The sequence below is a fragment of the Meles meles genome, chromosome 3, assembly GCF_922984935.1.
Source record: "Meles meles chromosome 3, mMelMel3.1 paternal haplotype, whole genome shotgun sequence".
NCBI classification, from domain to species: domain Eukaryota; kingdom Metazoa; phylum Chordata; class Mammalia; order Carnivora; family Mustelidae; genus Meles; species Meles meles.
The window spans coordinates 96,721,146-96,735,473 of NC_060068.1; the positions used below are offsets into that span (position 1 = coordinate 96,721,146).

The following is a 14,328-nucleotide window of genomic DNA, read 5'->3' on the forward strand; positions in this document are numbered from 1 at the left end:
GGTCGCGGTCTCGGGCCCGCCCCGGTCCGGGGAGGAGCGGGGTGCCACGCCGTCCCGCCCCTTCTCCGTCTCCGCCTTCCGTTCCGAGCTCTGTGGCCCTGGTACTCCTTTGGATCCTGTTGCTGGTGGCGTCTTTGCCTCTCCTTTATTGTCCCCAGCTGGCTGAATCAGAGGTGCGTAGAGCTGAGGCAAGCCCTCTCTCCCCCTTTACTTTCTCCATTCGCTCGTGTATTTACACACACCCACACACACCCACTTAGGACAAGTTTAGCCCACGCTTAGTTCCGGTGGAGGCAAACTTCAAGAATCTCGCAACTATCTTCAGATCCCCAAGTATTTATTAAAAATTAAATGTGTTGGTGCCATTTCCTCAGGCCGGAAACTGCTCTCCTCTTCTTTGGCGGAGAATGAAAGCGAGATCCTAAGCAAAAGTCTAAATAGAACGCATGAGACCTAGTGAAAATTCAGGTAAAGGCAGATGGCTTTAGGACTAATTTGTTCAAACACAAGGAGAGAAAGAATATCTGCCAAAGTCCCCATTTCACTCTTATGTAATACAGAATGTTGGCAAACTCTAGAGGCTCAGGTGTTGTGTTTGGTAAATTGGCATCCTGCAGATTTACCTGATTTGCTAAATGGGGTCAATTCAGTTCCAGGTTGTATTAATAGATGGCCTTCAAAGAAAGTGATTTTATGGTCTCTAAACTTAAAAGGAACCGAAATGAACTAGTAGAATATTTACTTATAATAATATACTTTTCAAAAAAAAATTTGTATATATTTCCAGTGTTTTTAAAATTTTTATCATGTAGTGTAATCATCTTTGTTGTCCGTCCAGTTAAGGGGATCATTTTGCATAGACCCTATTTATTATTGATTGATTGATGTATAATGATTTATAACATTAGTTTTTCATGTGCAACATAACGATTCCATGTTTGTTATATTGCAAAATGACCACCACAATAAATCTATTTAACATTGGTCATCATAGGGTGCCCGGGTGGCGCAGTGGGTTAAGCCACTGCCTTCGGCTCAGGTCATGATCTCAGGGCCCTGGGATCGAGCCCCGCATCAGGCTCTGTGGTCGGCAGGGAGCCTGCTTCCTCCTTTCTCTCTCTCTACCTGCCTCTCTGACTACTTGTGATCTCTGTCTGTCAAATAAACAAATAAAATCTTTAAAAAAAAAAAAAAAAAAACATTGGTCATCATACATAGTTATAATTTTTTTTCTTGTGGTGAGGACTTTTAAGATCTACTCTCTTAGCAACTGTCAAATATACAGTATTGTTACCTATAGTCACCACACTGTACATTACATCCCCAGATCTTACTTCTCTTGTAATGACCCCCTACCCTCCAACCCCTGGCAACCTCTGGCAACCATCAGTCTGTTGTCTCTGAGCTTGTTTTATTTTGTTTTGTTTTTTAGATTTCACATATAAACGAAATCACATGTTATTGGCCTTTCTCTGTCTTCTTTCCCTTAGCATGATACCCTCAGGGTTCATCTTTGTTGTCCCAAATGGCAAGGTTGCCTTTTTTTTTTTTTTTTTAAGATTTTATTTATTCATTTGACAGACAGATCACAAGTAGGCAGAGAGACAGGCAGAGAGAGAGAGAGGAGGAAGCAGGCTCTCTGCCGAGCAGAGAGCCCAATGCGGGGCTCGATCCCAGGACCCTGAGATCATGACCTGAGCCGAAGGCAGAGGCTTTAACCCACTGAGCCACCCAGATGCCCCAAGGTTTCCTTTTTAAGGGCTGAGTAATGTTCCATTGTATGTGTCTGTGTGTGTGTGTGTGTGTGCGCGTGCGCACATATACACACATACATACCATGATTTCTTTATCCATTCATCCACTGATGGATACTTCAGTGGTTTCCATGTTGTGGCTGTTGTAAATAATGCTACAGTCAACATAGGGGTGCATATATCATTTCTAGCTAAGTGTTTTCATTTTCTTTGGGTAAATGCTATAAATTGCTGGATCTTATGGTAGGTCTATTTTTAATTTTTTAGAGAAGACTTTATATGTCAGAGAGAGAAAGAGCAAGAGAGTGCACAAGCAGGGGGAGTGACAGGCTGAGGGAGAAGCAGACTTCCTGCTTAGCAAGGAGCCCACTGGGAAGCTCGAACCCAGCACCTGGGATCAAGACCTGAGCCAAAGACAAATGCTTAACTTACTGAGCCACCTAGGTGTCCCTATTTTTAGTTTTTTGAGGAACTTCCACTGTTTTGCGTAATAGCTGCACTGATTTGCATTCCTACCAACAGTGCATGAGGATTTCCTTTTCCCTACATCCCAGCCAACACTTGTTATTTCTTGCCTTTTTCAGAATAGCCATTCTAACAGGTGTGAGGTGATGTTTCATTGTAGCTTTGGCTTTAATTTTCCTAAAGATTAGTAGTGTTGAGCATCTTTTCTGTGTCTGTTGGCCATATGTATATTTTCTTCGGGAAAAAAAAATCTGCTTGGGTCTTCTGCCAATTTTTTATTTTTTTTTATTTTTTTAAAGATTTTATTTATTTATCCGACAGAGAGAGAGGTCACAAGTAGGCAGAGAGGCAGGCAGAGAGAGAGGAGGAAGCAGGCTCCCTGCAGAGCAGAGAGCCCGATGCGGGGCTCGATCCCAGGACCCTGAGATCATGACCTGAGCCGAAGGCAGCGGCTTAACCCACTGAGCCACCCAGGTGCCCCTGCTTTTTCAATTTGTTGATGGATTCATTTGCTGTGCAGAGGCTTTCTACTTTGATGTAGTCCCACTTATTCATTTTTACTTCTGTTGTCTTTGCTTTTGGTGTTAGGTTAAAAAAAACAACAACCACCACCAAAAAACAGTTATTGTTAAGACTGATGTCCAGGAACTTACTGCTTATATTTTCCTCACTATGTAAGAGTTTTATGGTGTCAGTCCTTAAATTCAAGTCTTCAATCCATTTTGAGTTCATTTTCGTGTATGGTATAAGATAGTAGTCCAGTTTCATTCTTTTGCATGAGGCTGACCACTTTTCTACCACCATTTGTTGAAGAGACTGTCTTTTCCCCATTGTACATTCTTGGCTCCTTTGTCATAAATTATTTGACCATGTAAATATAGGTTTATTTCTGGACTCTGTATTCTCTTCCATGTATCTGTCTGTTTTTATGCTAACACTGTATTATTTGGTTACTATAACCTTATATTAGACTTTGAAATCAAGGAGCATGATCCCTCTACATTTGCTCATCTTTGTGAGATTGCTTTGACTGTTTAGGGCTTTTGTGATTCTATATGAATTTTAGGATTACTTGTTCTAGTTCTGTGAAAAATGCCATTGAAATTTCAAAGGAATAGCATTGAATTTGTGGATTGCTTTGAGTAGATGGACATTTTAACAGTATTAGTTCTTCCAGTCCATGAACATGGAATATATTTCCATTTATTTGTGTCTATTTCATTTTCTTTCGTTAATGCCTTAAAATTTTCAGGGAACAGATCCTTCACCTGGGTTAAATTTATTTCATGTATTTTATTCTCCCCCTCCCCCACTCACCGAGGGAGATAGGGGGCGGGGTAGAGAGAAGGAGAGAGAGAGAGAGAGAGATTTTTGTGTGTGTGTGGGGGGGGAGGGGGTAGAGAGAATCTTAAGCAGGCTCCATGACCACCAGCATGGAGCCCAATGTGGGGCTCCATCTCATGACCCAAAGATTATGACCTGAGCCAAAATCAAGAGTCGTATACTTAACCAACTGAGCTACCCATGTGCCCCTGTATTTTATTCTTTTTTGATGCAATTGTAAAGGATATTGTTTTAATTTCTCTCTCTGATAGTTCATTAGGGTATAGACACAACAGATTTTGTATACTGATTTCATAACCCTGCAACATTACTGAATTTATTAATTCTAACAGTTTTTTGGTAGAGTCTTTAGGGTTTTCTAGATGTATTATCTATATATAATATCATGTAATGTGCAAATAGTGACAGTTTTACTTCTTTTTCAATTTGGATGTCTTTGTTTCTTTTCTAATTGCTTTGGTTAGGACTTCCAATACTATGTTGTGAATTTAAATTTATGGTATTAAAGTTACTTTTTAGTTACCTAAGCTATTTATAAAAACAACATTCTCCTGGCAACAAATAGAAACATGGTAGATAAAGCTAAAATCTCCTTTAATCAGACCCTGTGACTTGTACTTAGGCCAGTCTTGGTCCTCACCTGGTCTCCTCAGAAGTTATCAGGCTGATGTGTTTTCTATAAGTCTTATTTCTGTGTATTTGTATACCTGTGTATATTCCTACAGAAAATCATAGAAATATGTGGAGTGTTTTTAAACTACTGTAAATACCTGTAACTTCTTTTATTCAAAAATATATTTTGGAGTCTCCCCATATTAGTCTGTATAATTCTACTTTATTATTCTGTTTATTTCTAAGGTTTTGCCATCAAGTTTAATATTTACTATAATTTTCTGGTAGGTATTCTTTCGAGTTTAAAAAGTTCTCTAGTTTTGGTTGGTCAAGAATTTTTGTCATAATTTTAAATGGTGAATATCACATATTTTTCTTTGCCATTTTTCTCTGTTCTTCTATTAATGTAATGAATTATAATGACACATTGTCAAATCCTGCAGCATCCTTAAAGTCTTTATGAGTAATACTTTGGTTATACCCTATAGGTTTTTATATGCTTTTGTTGTCTTACATTTATTTTGACGTGTGTTTTAACTTTTTAGCCTCAGGTTTATTTGTAGTTTTGTTTTAGGATTTTGGCGTTAAGCTTATGTTGACCTCATAAAATGTGTTGAGAAGTATTCTCTTCTCTACTTTCTAAAACACCAAAAAATTTGTATATGAGTAATGTTATTCCTTCTTTGAATGTTAATAGAATTCACCAGTGAAACCATTGGGCTTGTCTTATTCTTTGTTAATGAATTCATTTTTTTAATTGAAGTAGAGTTGTCATACAGTATTATTCTTGGGTGTACATAGTGATTTGATATCTATATACATTAGGAAATGATCACCATTATAAGTCTAGCTGCCGTCTGTCCCCATATGGAGTTGTTACGTTATTATTATATTTCCTATGGTGTACATTGCATTCCCATCTTATTTGTTTTATAATTGGGAATTTTGTACCTTTTATTCTCCTTTCCTTATTTTGCCCATCTCTCCTTGGCATCACAAGATTATTTTCGGTATCTATGAGTCTATTTCTGTTTTCTTGCTTTATTTTTAGGCTCCCCATATAAGTGAAATCATTTGATGATTGTCTTTCCCTGACTTAGCACAGTACCTTCTGGGTTCATCCATGTTGTTCGAAATGGCAAGATTTCATTTTTTTTTTTTATGGCAGAATAGTATTCCATTGTATATTTTTATACCATATATTCTTTTCTTTAAATTTAATTTTATTTGTTCAGTGTTCTAAGATTCATTGTTTATACACCACATACTCCCCCCCCCCTTTTTTTTAAACACATAATGTATTATTTGCTTCAGGGATGCAGGTCTGTGAATCCTCAGTCTTACACAGTTCACAGTTCTCACCATAGCACATACCCTCCCCAGTGTCCATCACCCAACCACCCTATCCCTCCCTCCCACCCTCCAGCAACACTCACTTTGTTTCCTGAGATTAAGAGTCTTCTACGGGTTTTCTCCCTCCCCAGTCCCATCTTGTTTCATTTTTTCCTTCCCTACCCCGTGACCCCACCCTGCCTCTCAAATTCCTCCTGTCAGAAATCTCATATAATTATCTTTCTCTGATTGACTTATTTCACTCAGCATAATACCCTCTAGTTCCATCCACATCATTGCAAATGGCAGGATTTCATTTTTTGATGACTTCAATTATCATTATTAATCATTATTATTATTATTATCATCATTATTATTATTAATCCATTGTATATCTATACCGCATCTTCTTTATCCATTCATCTATTGATGGACACTTAAGTTGTTTCTATATCTTTGTTGTTGTAAGTAAAGTTGCAGTGAACAAGAGGATTCATATATCTTTTCTAGTTACTGCTTTTGTTTTCTTCCAGTAAATATCCAGCTGTGGAATTGCTGGATTGTATGGTATTTCTATTTTTAATTTTTTGGGGAACCTCCAGACTATCCATTGCAGTTGCACCATTTTGCATTCCCACCAGCAGCGCCCAAGTTTCCCCTTTTTCCTACATCTTTGCTGACGTTGTTATTTCTTGTCTTTGATACTCACCATTCTGACAGGTACGAGGTGATAGGTCATCGTAGTTTTGATTTGAATTTCACTGAAGATTAGCAATCTTGAACATCTTTTCATATGTCTGTTCTCCATCTGTGTTCTTTGGAGCAATGTCTGTTTAGGTTCTCTACCCATTTTTAATTGTTTTTTTTTTTTTTTTTTTGGATAGTGTGTTGTATGAGTTCTTTATATAGTTTGGAAATTAACCCCTTATCTGTTTTATCAGTTGCAGATATCTTCTCTTATTTAGTAGATAGGGCGCATTTCATTTTGTTGATGGCTTCCTTCCAGTTTTGAAGGAGTGGCTTTATGCGGAAGTACCCTGTCAGGTCCAGTTGTGCAACCCCACCCCTCACCCCTCATTACTTGAGCCAGGTGCCCTAGTGGTCTCCCCTCTTTGAGCTGCAGGTACCTTCCTACTGTAGCTGGGTTGCACTTGGTGGTGGATTCACTGGTGTGAGGGGCTGCTCCCCAGGGCAGCTTTCTGTGCAGCTTAGCCACGTTGGCTGTGGATGTGCTGGTGAGTGGGGCCCGTCCCCAGCCTGTCTGGCTGAGAGTCCAGGCCATAATTACTGTGAGTGTGCTCATGTGCAGGGTTGGCCCCTCATGCAGTTGGCCATGAAGTTCTGGAGCAACAGCTGTGGGCATGTGTGTGGATGGGAGGCCCAGCTGTGACTGTTTCAGGTGCTCTAGTGTTTGGCTCTTTCCCCTGGGATGGAGGTTGCTTGGTAGGGATGGGGTAATAGGGAGGCTGGGACTTTGGTGCAGCTGCCTCCACCTGCAGGTGTGGCCAGGTGGGGAACTGCTCTGCAGGGGGCAGGCTGGGACAGGTAAGTTGGGCTGGTGAAGTCTGCAGAGGAAGGCTGCGGCCCACTGATTGGTGCTAGCACAGTAAGTTGAGGGTCGGAAATGGCTGCTGCCAGGCTGGACCAGCTAGTCTGTGAATGCTGTACTCTTTGGAGAATGTTCTAACAGATCCCTGCGCCTCTGGCACAGGTCCTGAAATTGGTGAATGGATCTTTCCATATAACCCAGGTGCTTTTCCAATTGCTGCCTCTTCTCTCGAACTTGGGAGTGAGTGAAATTATGCACCTGCCCTTTAAGTTTCCTACTGCCTTCTGGATCTCCCAAACATAACCACTGCTGGTTTGCAAAGCCATTTGTTATGAGCCTCATTTTTCCCCATGCATGTTTGCATGTTCTTTGACTGGGGATCTAGATGTGGGGCTTGGACCCTTTGTTCCTCCCCAAGGGCCTATATGTTTGTGGTATCTCTCCTGCAGGCGATCACTGTGCAGGGGTGGTGGATCCTGGCTAGATCACATCTCTGCTCCTCCCACCCATCTTGATGTGGCTTTTTCTTTCTATCTGTAGTTGTGTACGATCTGTCCTGGTAGTCTTCAGTTTGTCTTCAGAGATAGTTGCTTTGTATGTAGTTACAGATGTTGGTATGTCCGCGGGAGGAAGTGAGCTCAGGATCTTCCTACTCTGCCGTCTCCATCTCCCCTCCTAAATTCCATTTCTTTGAAAGATAGAGTGCTACTGAAAATTTCTGTTTCATCTTCTTTCAAGTTTGGTAAGGGATTTTTCATGGAATTTGTTCATTTAGTCTAGCAAATTGGTTGGCATAAAGTTTTCATAAATATAATCTTATTGTCCCTTTAATGTCTGTATGAGCTATAGTGAGAACCCCATTTTCATTTCTGATTTTGGTGGTTTGTGTTTCCTTTCTCATTATAACTGGGAGTTTCTTGTTGTTGTTGTTTTTCAAAGAAAGAGCTTTTGGCTTTATTAGTTTTCTCTTCTGTTTGCCTAAAATTAAATTTTGTTCATTTCTGTTCTGCATTATTTTATACATTCTACTTTCTTTGGTTTTACTCTTTTTTGACCTTCATAAGTAGATACTTACTGATTTTAGATCTTTCTTTTTTTCTTTTTTCCTTTTTGTTTCATGTTTTTATTTTAATTCTGGTTAGTTAACACATAATGGAATATTCGTTTCAGGAGTAGAATTTAATGATTCATCACTTACATAAAACATCCAGTGCTCTTCACAACAAGTGCTCTCCTTAATAACCATCACTCATTTTGCCCATCCCCCTGCCTGTCTTCCCTCCAGTGACCCTCAGTTTGTTTTCTGTAGGTAAGAGTCTGGTTTTTTTTTGTTTGTTTGTTTGTTTTTGTTTTAAGATTTTATTTATTTATTTTAGAGATAGAGAAAAAGAGAGTGAGAAGAGAGGACGGGGGCAGGGAGAGAAGGGGGAAATAACCTTAAGCAGACTCCGTGCTGAGCACTGAGCCCAATGTGGCGTTAACTGAAACCAAGAATCCAACATTTAACTGACCGAGTCATGCCCTAAGAGTCTGTTTTATGGTTTGCCTCTCTCTCTTTTTTTCTCCCTATGTTCATCTGTTTTGTTTCTACATATGGGTGAAATCATATAACATTTGTCTTTCTCTGATTGGTTTGTTTCACTTAGCATAATACACTCTAACTCTATCCACATCATTGCAAATGGCAGGATTTCATTCTTTTTTGTGGCTCAGTAATATTCCAGTGTGTGTGTGTGTGTGTGTGTGTGTGTGTGTGTGTGTGTGTACACATATACCACAGCTTCTTTTTTTTTTTTTTTTTTAATATTTTATTTATTTGACAGAGAGAAATCACAAGTAGGCAGAGAGGCAGGCAGAGAGAGAGGAGGAAGCAGGCTCCCCACGGAGCAGAGAGCCCAATGTGGGGCTCGATCCCAGGACCCTGGGATCATGACCTGAGCCGAAGGCAGAGGCTTTAACCCACTGAGCCACCCAGGTGCCCCATATACCACAGCTTCTTTATCCATCTCTCTGTCAATGGCCATTTGGGCTTTTCCCACAATTTGACTATTGTTGATAATGCTGCTATAAACATTGGGATACATGTGTCCCTTCAGATCAGTATTTTTGTATCTTTTGGGTAAATATCTGGTAGTGCAATTGCTGGATTGTAGGGTAGGTCTATTTTTAACTTTAAAAAAATTAACATATAATGTATTACTTGTTTCAGAGGTATAGGCCCATGATTCATCAGTTTTACATAGTTCACAGCACTCACTATAGCATATACCCTCCCAGCCATCACCTAGCTACCCATCCTTCTCACTCCCCTCCACTCCAGCAACTCTCAGTTTGTTTCCTGAGATTAAGAGTCTCTTATGGTTTGTCACCCTCTCTGGTTTTGTCTTGTTTCATTTTTCCCTCTCTTCCCTTATGATCCTCTGTCTTGTTTCTCAAATTCCTTCTATTGCTGAGATCATATGATAATTGTCTTTCTCTGATTGATTTATTTTGCTTAGCATAATACCCTCTAGTTCCATCCACATCATGGCAAATGGCAAGATTTCATTTTTGATGACTGCATAATATTCCATTGTGTGTGTGTGCACGCACGCACGTGCACACGTGTCACATCTTTATCCATTCTTTACAACAGATGCCCATCTATTTATGGACATCTGGACTCTTTCCATAATTTGGCTATTGTGGACACTGCTGCTATAAACATTTGGATGCATATGCCCCTTTGGATCATTACATTTGTATCTTTAGGGTAAATGCCCAGTAGTGCGATTGCTGGTCATATGGTAGCTCTTTTCAACTTTTTGAGGAACCTCCATACTGTTTTCCAGAGTGGCTGCAATTTTGGTAAGTTCTTTATAGTTTTGGATACTAACTTTTTTTTTTTTTTTACTTTTTTTTAAAGTTTCATTGATAGTTTCCTTCACTTTGCAGAAGCTTTTTATCTTGATGAAGTCCCAGTAATTCATTTTTGCTTTTGTTTCCCTTGCCTCTGGAGACCTAGCTAGTATGAAGTTGCTGTGGCCGAGGTCATAGTGGTTGCTGCCTTTGTTCTCCTCTAGGATTTTGATGGTTTCCTGTCTCACATTTAGGTCTTGAATCCATTAAGAATTTATTTTTGTGTATGGTGTAATATAGTGTAATCCAGTTTCATTCTTCTGCATGTGGCTGTCCAGTTTTCCCAACACCATTTGTTGAAGAGACTGTCTTTTTCCCATTGGATATTCTTTCCTGCTTTGTTAAAGATCACTTGACCATAAAGTTGAGGGTCCATTTCTGGGTTCTGTATTCTGTTCTGTTGATCTATATGTCTCTTTTTGTGCCAGTACCATATCATCTTGATGGTTACAGCTTTGTGATAGAGCTTGAAGCCTTGGATTGTGATGCCACCAGCTTCGGTTTTCTTTTTCAAAATTCCTTTGGCTCTTTGGGGTCTTTCTTGGTTCCATACAAATTTTAAGATGATTTGTTCTAGCTCTGTGAAAAAAGTTAATGGTATTTTGATAGGGATCACACTGAATGTATAGATTGCTTTGCGTAGCATAGACATTTTCACAATATTTGTTCTAATACATGAGCATGGAATATATTTCCATTTCTTTATGTCTTCCACAATTTCTTTCATGAGTATTCTATAGTTTTCTGAGTACCGATCCTTTGTCTCTGGTTGGATTTATTCCTGGGTGTCTTATGGTTTTGGGTGCAATTGTAAATGGGATCGACTCCTTAATTTCTCTTTCTGCTCTCTTGTTGGTGTATAGAAGTGCAACTGATTTCTGTACATTGATTTTATATCCTCCCACTTTGCTGAGTTCCTTTGTGAGTTCTTGTAATTTTGGGGTGGACTCTTTTGGGTTTTCCACATAGAGTATCATGTCATCTGCAAAGAATGAAAGTTTGACTTCTTTGCTGATTCTGATGCCTTTTATTTCTTTGTGTTGTCTGATTTCTTAGACTATGACTTCTAGTACTATGTTGAACTACCGTGCTGATAGTGGACATCCCTGCCATGTTCCAGACCTTAGGGGAAAAGCTCTTAGTTTTTCCCCATTGAGAATGATATTTGCTGTGGGTTTTTCATAGATGGCTTTTATGATACTGAATTATGTACCCTGTATCCCTACACTGTGGAGAGTTTTAATCAAGAAAGGATACAGTACTTTGTCCAGTGCTTTTTCTGCATCCACTGAGAGGATCATATGGTTCTTGTCCTTTCTTTTATTCATGTATTGTATCACATTGATGGAATTGTGGTTGTTGAACCACTCCTTGCAGCCCAGGAATAAATCCCACTTGGTTGTGGTGAATAATCTTTTTAATGTACTGATGGATCCTATTGAATAGTATCTCAGTGAGTGAGAATTTTGGCCTCCGTGTTCATCAGGGATATTGGTCTATAATTCTCCTTTTTGGTGGGGTCTTTGTCTGGTTTTGGGATCAAGGTAATGCTGGCCTTATAGAACGAGCTGGGAAGTTTTCCTTCCATTTCTATTTTTTGAAACAGCTTCGGAAGCATAGGTATTAATTCTTTAAATATTTGGTAGCGTTTCCCTGGGAAGCCAACTGGCCCTGAGCTCTTTTTCGTTGGGAGATTTTTGATTACCCATTCAATTTCCTTGCTGGTTATGAGTCTATTCAGGTTTTCTATTTCTTCCTGTTTCAGTTTTGATAGTTTATATGTCTCTAGGGATACATCCATTTCTTCCAGATTGCCCAATTTATAGGCATATAGTTACTCATAATACGTTCTTATAATTATTTGTATTTCTTTGGTGTTGGTTGTGACTGCTCCTCTTTCATTCATGATTTTATTTATTTGAGTCCTTTCTCTTTACTTTCTGGTAAGTCTGGGTAGGGCTTTATCGATCTTACTAATTCTTTCAAAGAACTAGCTCCTAGTCTCATTGATCTGTTCTACTCTTCTTTTGGTTTCCATTTCATTGATTTCTGCTCTGATATTTATGATTTCTCTTCTGCTGGGTTTAGGCTTTGTTTTCTGGTTTTTGTCCATCTCCTTTAGGTATAAGAATAGGGTGTATATTTGAGACCTTTCTTGATTATTGAGAAAGGCTTGTTTTGTTATATTCTTCTCTCTTAGGACCTCATTTGGTACATCTCAAAGGTTTTGAACAGTTGTGTTTTCATTTTCATTTGTTGCCATGAATTTTTTACATTCTTTAAAAAAATTTTTTTCTGGTTGACCCTTTCATTCTTTAGTAGGATGCTCTTTAGTCTCCATGTATTTGAGTTCTTTACAACTTTCCTCTTGGTTGAGTTCTAGTTTCAAAGCATTTTGATCTGAAAATATGTAGGGAATGATCCCAATCTTTGGTACTGTTTGAGACCTGTTTTTTGACCCAGGATGTGATCTATTCTGGAGAATGTTCCATGTGCACTAGAGAAGAATGTATATTCTGTTGCTTGGATGGAATGCTCTGAATGTATCTGTGAAGTCTGTCTGGTCCGCTGTATCATTTAGAGCCCTTGTTTCCTTGTTGACCATTTGCTTAGATGACCTGTCCTTTGCAGTGAGTAGGGTATTAAAGCCCCTTACTAGTATTGCATTATTATCAATGTGTTTCTTTAGTTTTGCGATTCATTGGTTTATATAATTGGCTGCTTCCATGTTAGGGGCATAAATGTTTACAGTTGTTAGATCTTCTTATTGAATAGACCCTTTAATTTTGATATAGTGTCTTTCCTCATCTCTTATTATAATCTTTGGATTAAAATCTAATTTGTCTCGTATAATGATTGCTACCCCAGCTTTCTCTTGATGTCAGTTATCATGATAAATGGTTTTCCACTCTGTCACTTTCATCTGGAAGTGTCTTTGAGTCTAAAATGAGTCTCTGGCAGACAGCTTATCAATGGGTCTTGCTTTTTTATCCAGTCAGATACCCTGAGTCTTTTGATTGGGGTACTTAACCCATTTTCATTCAGAGTAACTGTTGAAAGATAGGAATTTAGTGCCATCTTATTTCCTGTAAAGTCACTGTTTATGTAAATTGTCTCTGTTCCTTTTTGGTCTGTGTTACTTTTAAGTTCTCTTCGCTTAAAGGATTCCCTTTAATATTTCTTGCAGGACTGGTTTAGTGATCACAATTCTTTTAGTTTCTGTTTGTCTTATTCTTGGCTGCATATTTTTCTTATTTAGCACCCTGAATACATCATACCTGTCCTTTCTGGCCTGCCAGGTCTCTGCGGATTGATCTGCCAGTGTAATGTTTCTACCCTTGCAGGTTGTGGACCTCTTGTCCAGAGCTGCTTTAAGGGTTTTCTCTTTGTCTCAGATTTTCAAGTTTCACTGTTAGATAGCAGGGTTTGACCTATTTTTATTGACTGTGAGGGGGGATCTCTGTGCCTCCTGAATATGGATGCCTGCTTCCTTCCCCAGATTAGGGAAATTCTCCGGTATAATTTGCTACAGTATACCTTCTTCCCTTCTTTTGTGCTCTGTCTTTCCTCTTCTAGGATCCTGATTATTCCAATATTGTTTCACTTTATGGCATCATTTATGTTTTGAATTCTCCCCTCCTGGTCCAGTAGTTGTTTATCTTTCTTTTTCTCAGCTTTATTCTCCATCATTTGGTCTTCTGTATCACTAATTCTTTCTTCTGCCTCATTTATCTCAGCAGTTAGAGCCTTCCTTTTTTTATTGCATCTCACTAATGGCCTTTTTGATTTTGACTTGATTAGATTTTAGTTCTTTTATTTCTCCAGAAAGGGATTCTCTAGTCTCTTATATGCTTTTTTTCAAACCCAGCTACTATCTTTATTTCTTTTATTATTATTTTATTAAGCTACTATCTTTATAATCATTATTCTGAACTCTAGTTCTGACGTTTTACTTCTATCCATACTGATTAGGTCCTTGGCAGTCAGTACTGCCTCTTGTTCTCCTTTTTGAGGTGAGTTTTTCCATCTTATCTTTCTTTTAGAAAGTGGTTGCTTTTCTATTTGTAGAGTTGCAACAGTTCTTTTCTTAGATCTCTGGTTGAGTTCACAGGTGTTCAGAATGATTTGGTAGCTATCTAGCTGAATTCCTGGGACCAGACGAAACTGTGGTCTACTACTCCTCTGCCATCTTGGATTTTCCTTCTCTATGTTGATTTTGTGTCTGCAGCTTTACTGAATTTGTGTATCAGAGCTGGCAATTTTTTGATAGAGTCTTCTAGGTTTTCTTCATAGAATATCATGTTGTCTACAAATAGTGAAGGTTTGACTTTTTCCTTTGCAATTTGGATGGCTTGTATTTCTTCTTCCTGTCTG

General features: G+C 38.8%; 1 long non-coding RNA gene across 2 annotated transcripts in view; it reads left to right on the top strand.

Annotated features, from left to right (window-relative positions):
• The window catches only part of LOC123937861, a 55,879-nt gene that overhangs the window by 268 nt on the left and 41,283 nt on the right, over window positions 1-14,328 (top strand). Inside the window, exon 1 of one of the 2 annotated variants that reach the window (XR_006817630.1) lies at window positions 5-173. The exons of the other annotated variant lie outside the window; for it this stretch is intronic. This is a non-coding gene — a long non-coding RNA (uncharacterized LOC123937861). Of the gene's footprint in view, window positions 1-4; window positions 174-14,328 lie in introns of those variants that run through there. 2 annotated transcript variants of the gene reach the window in all.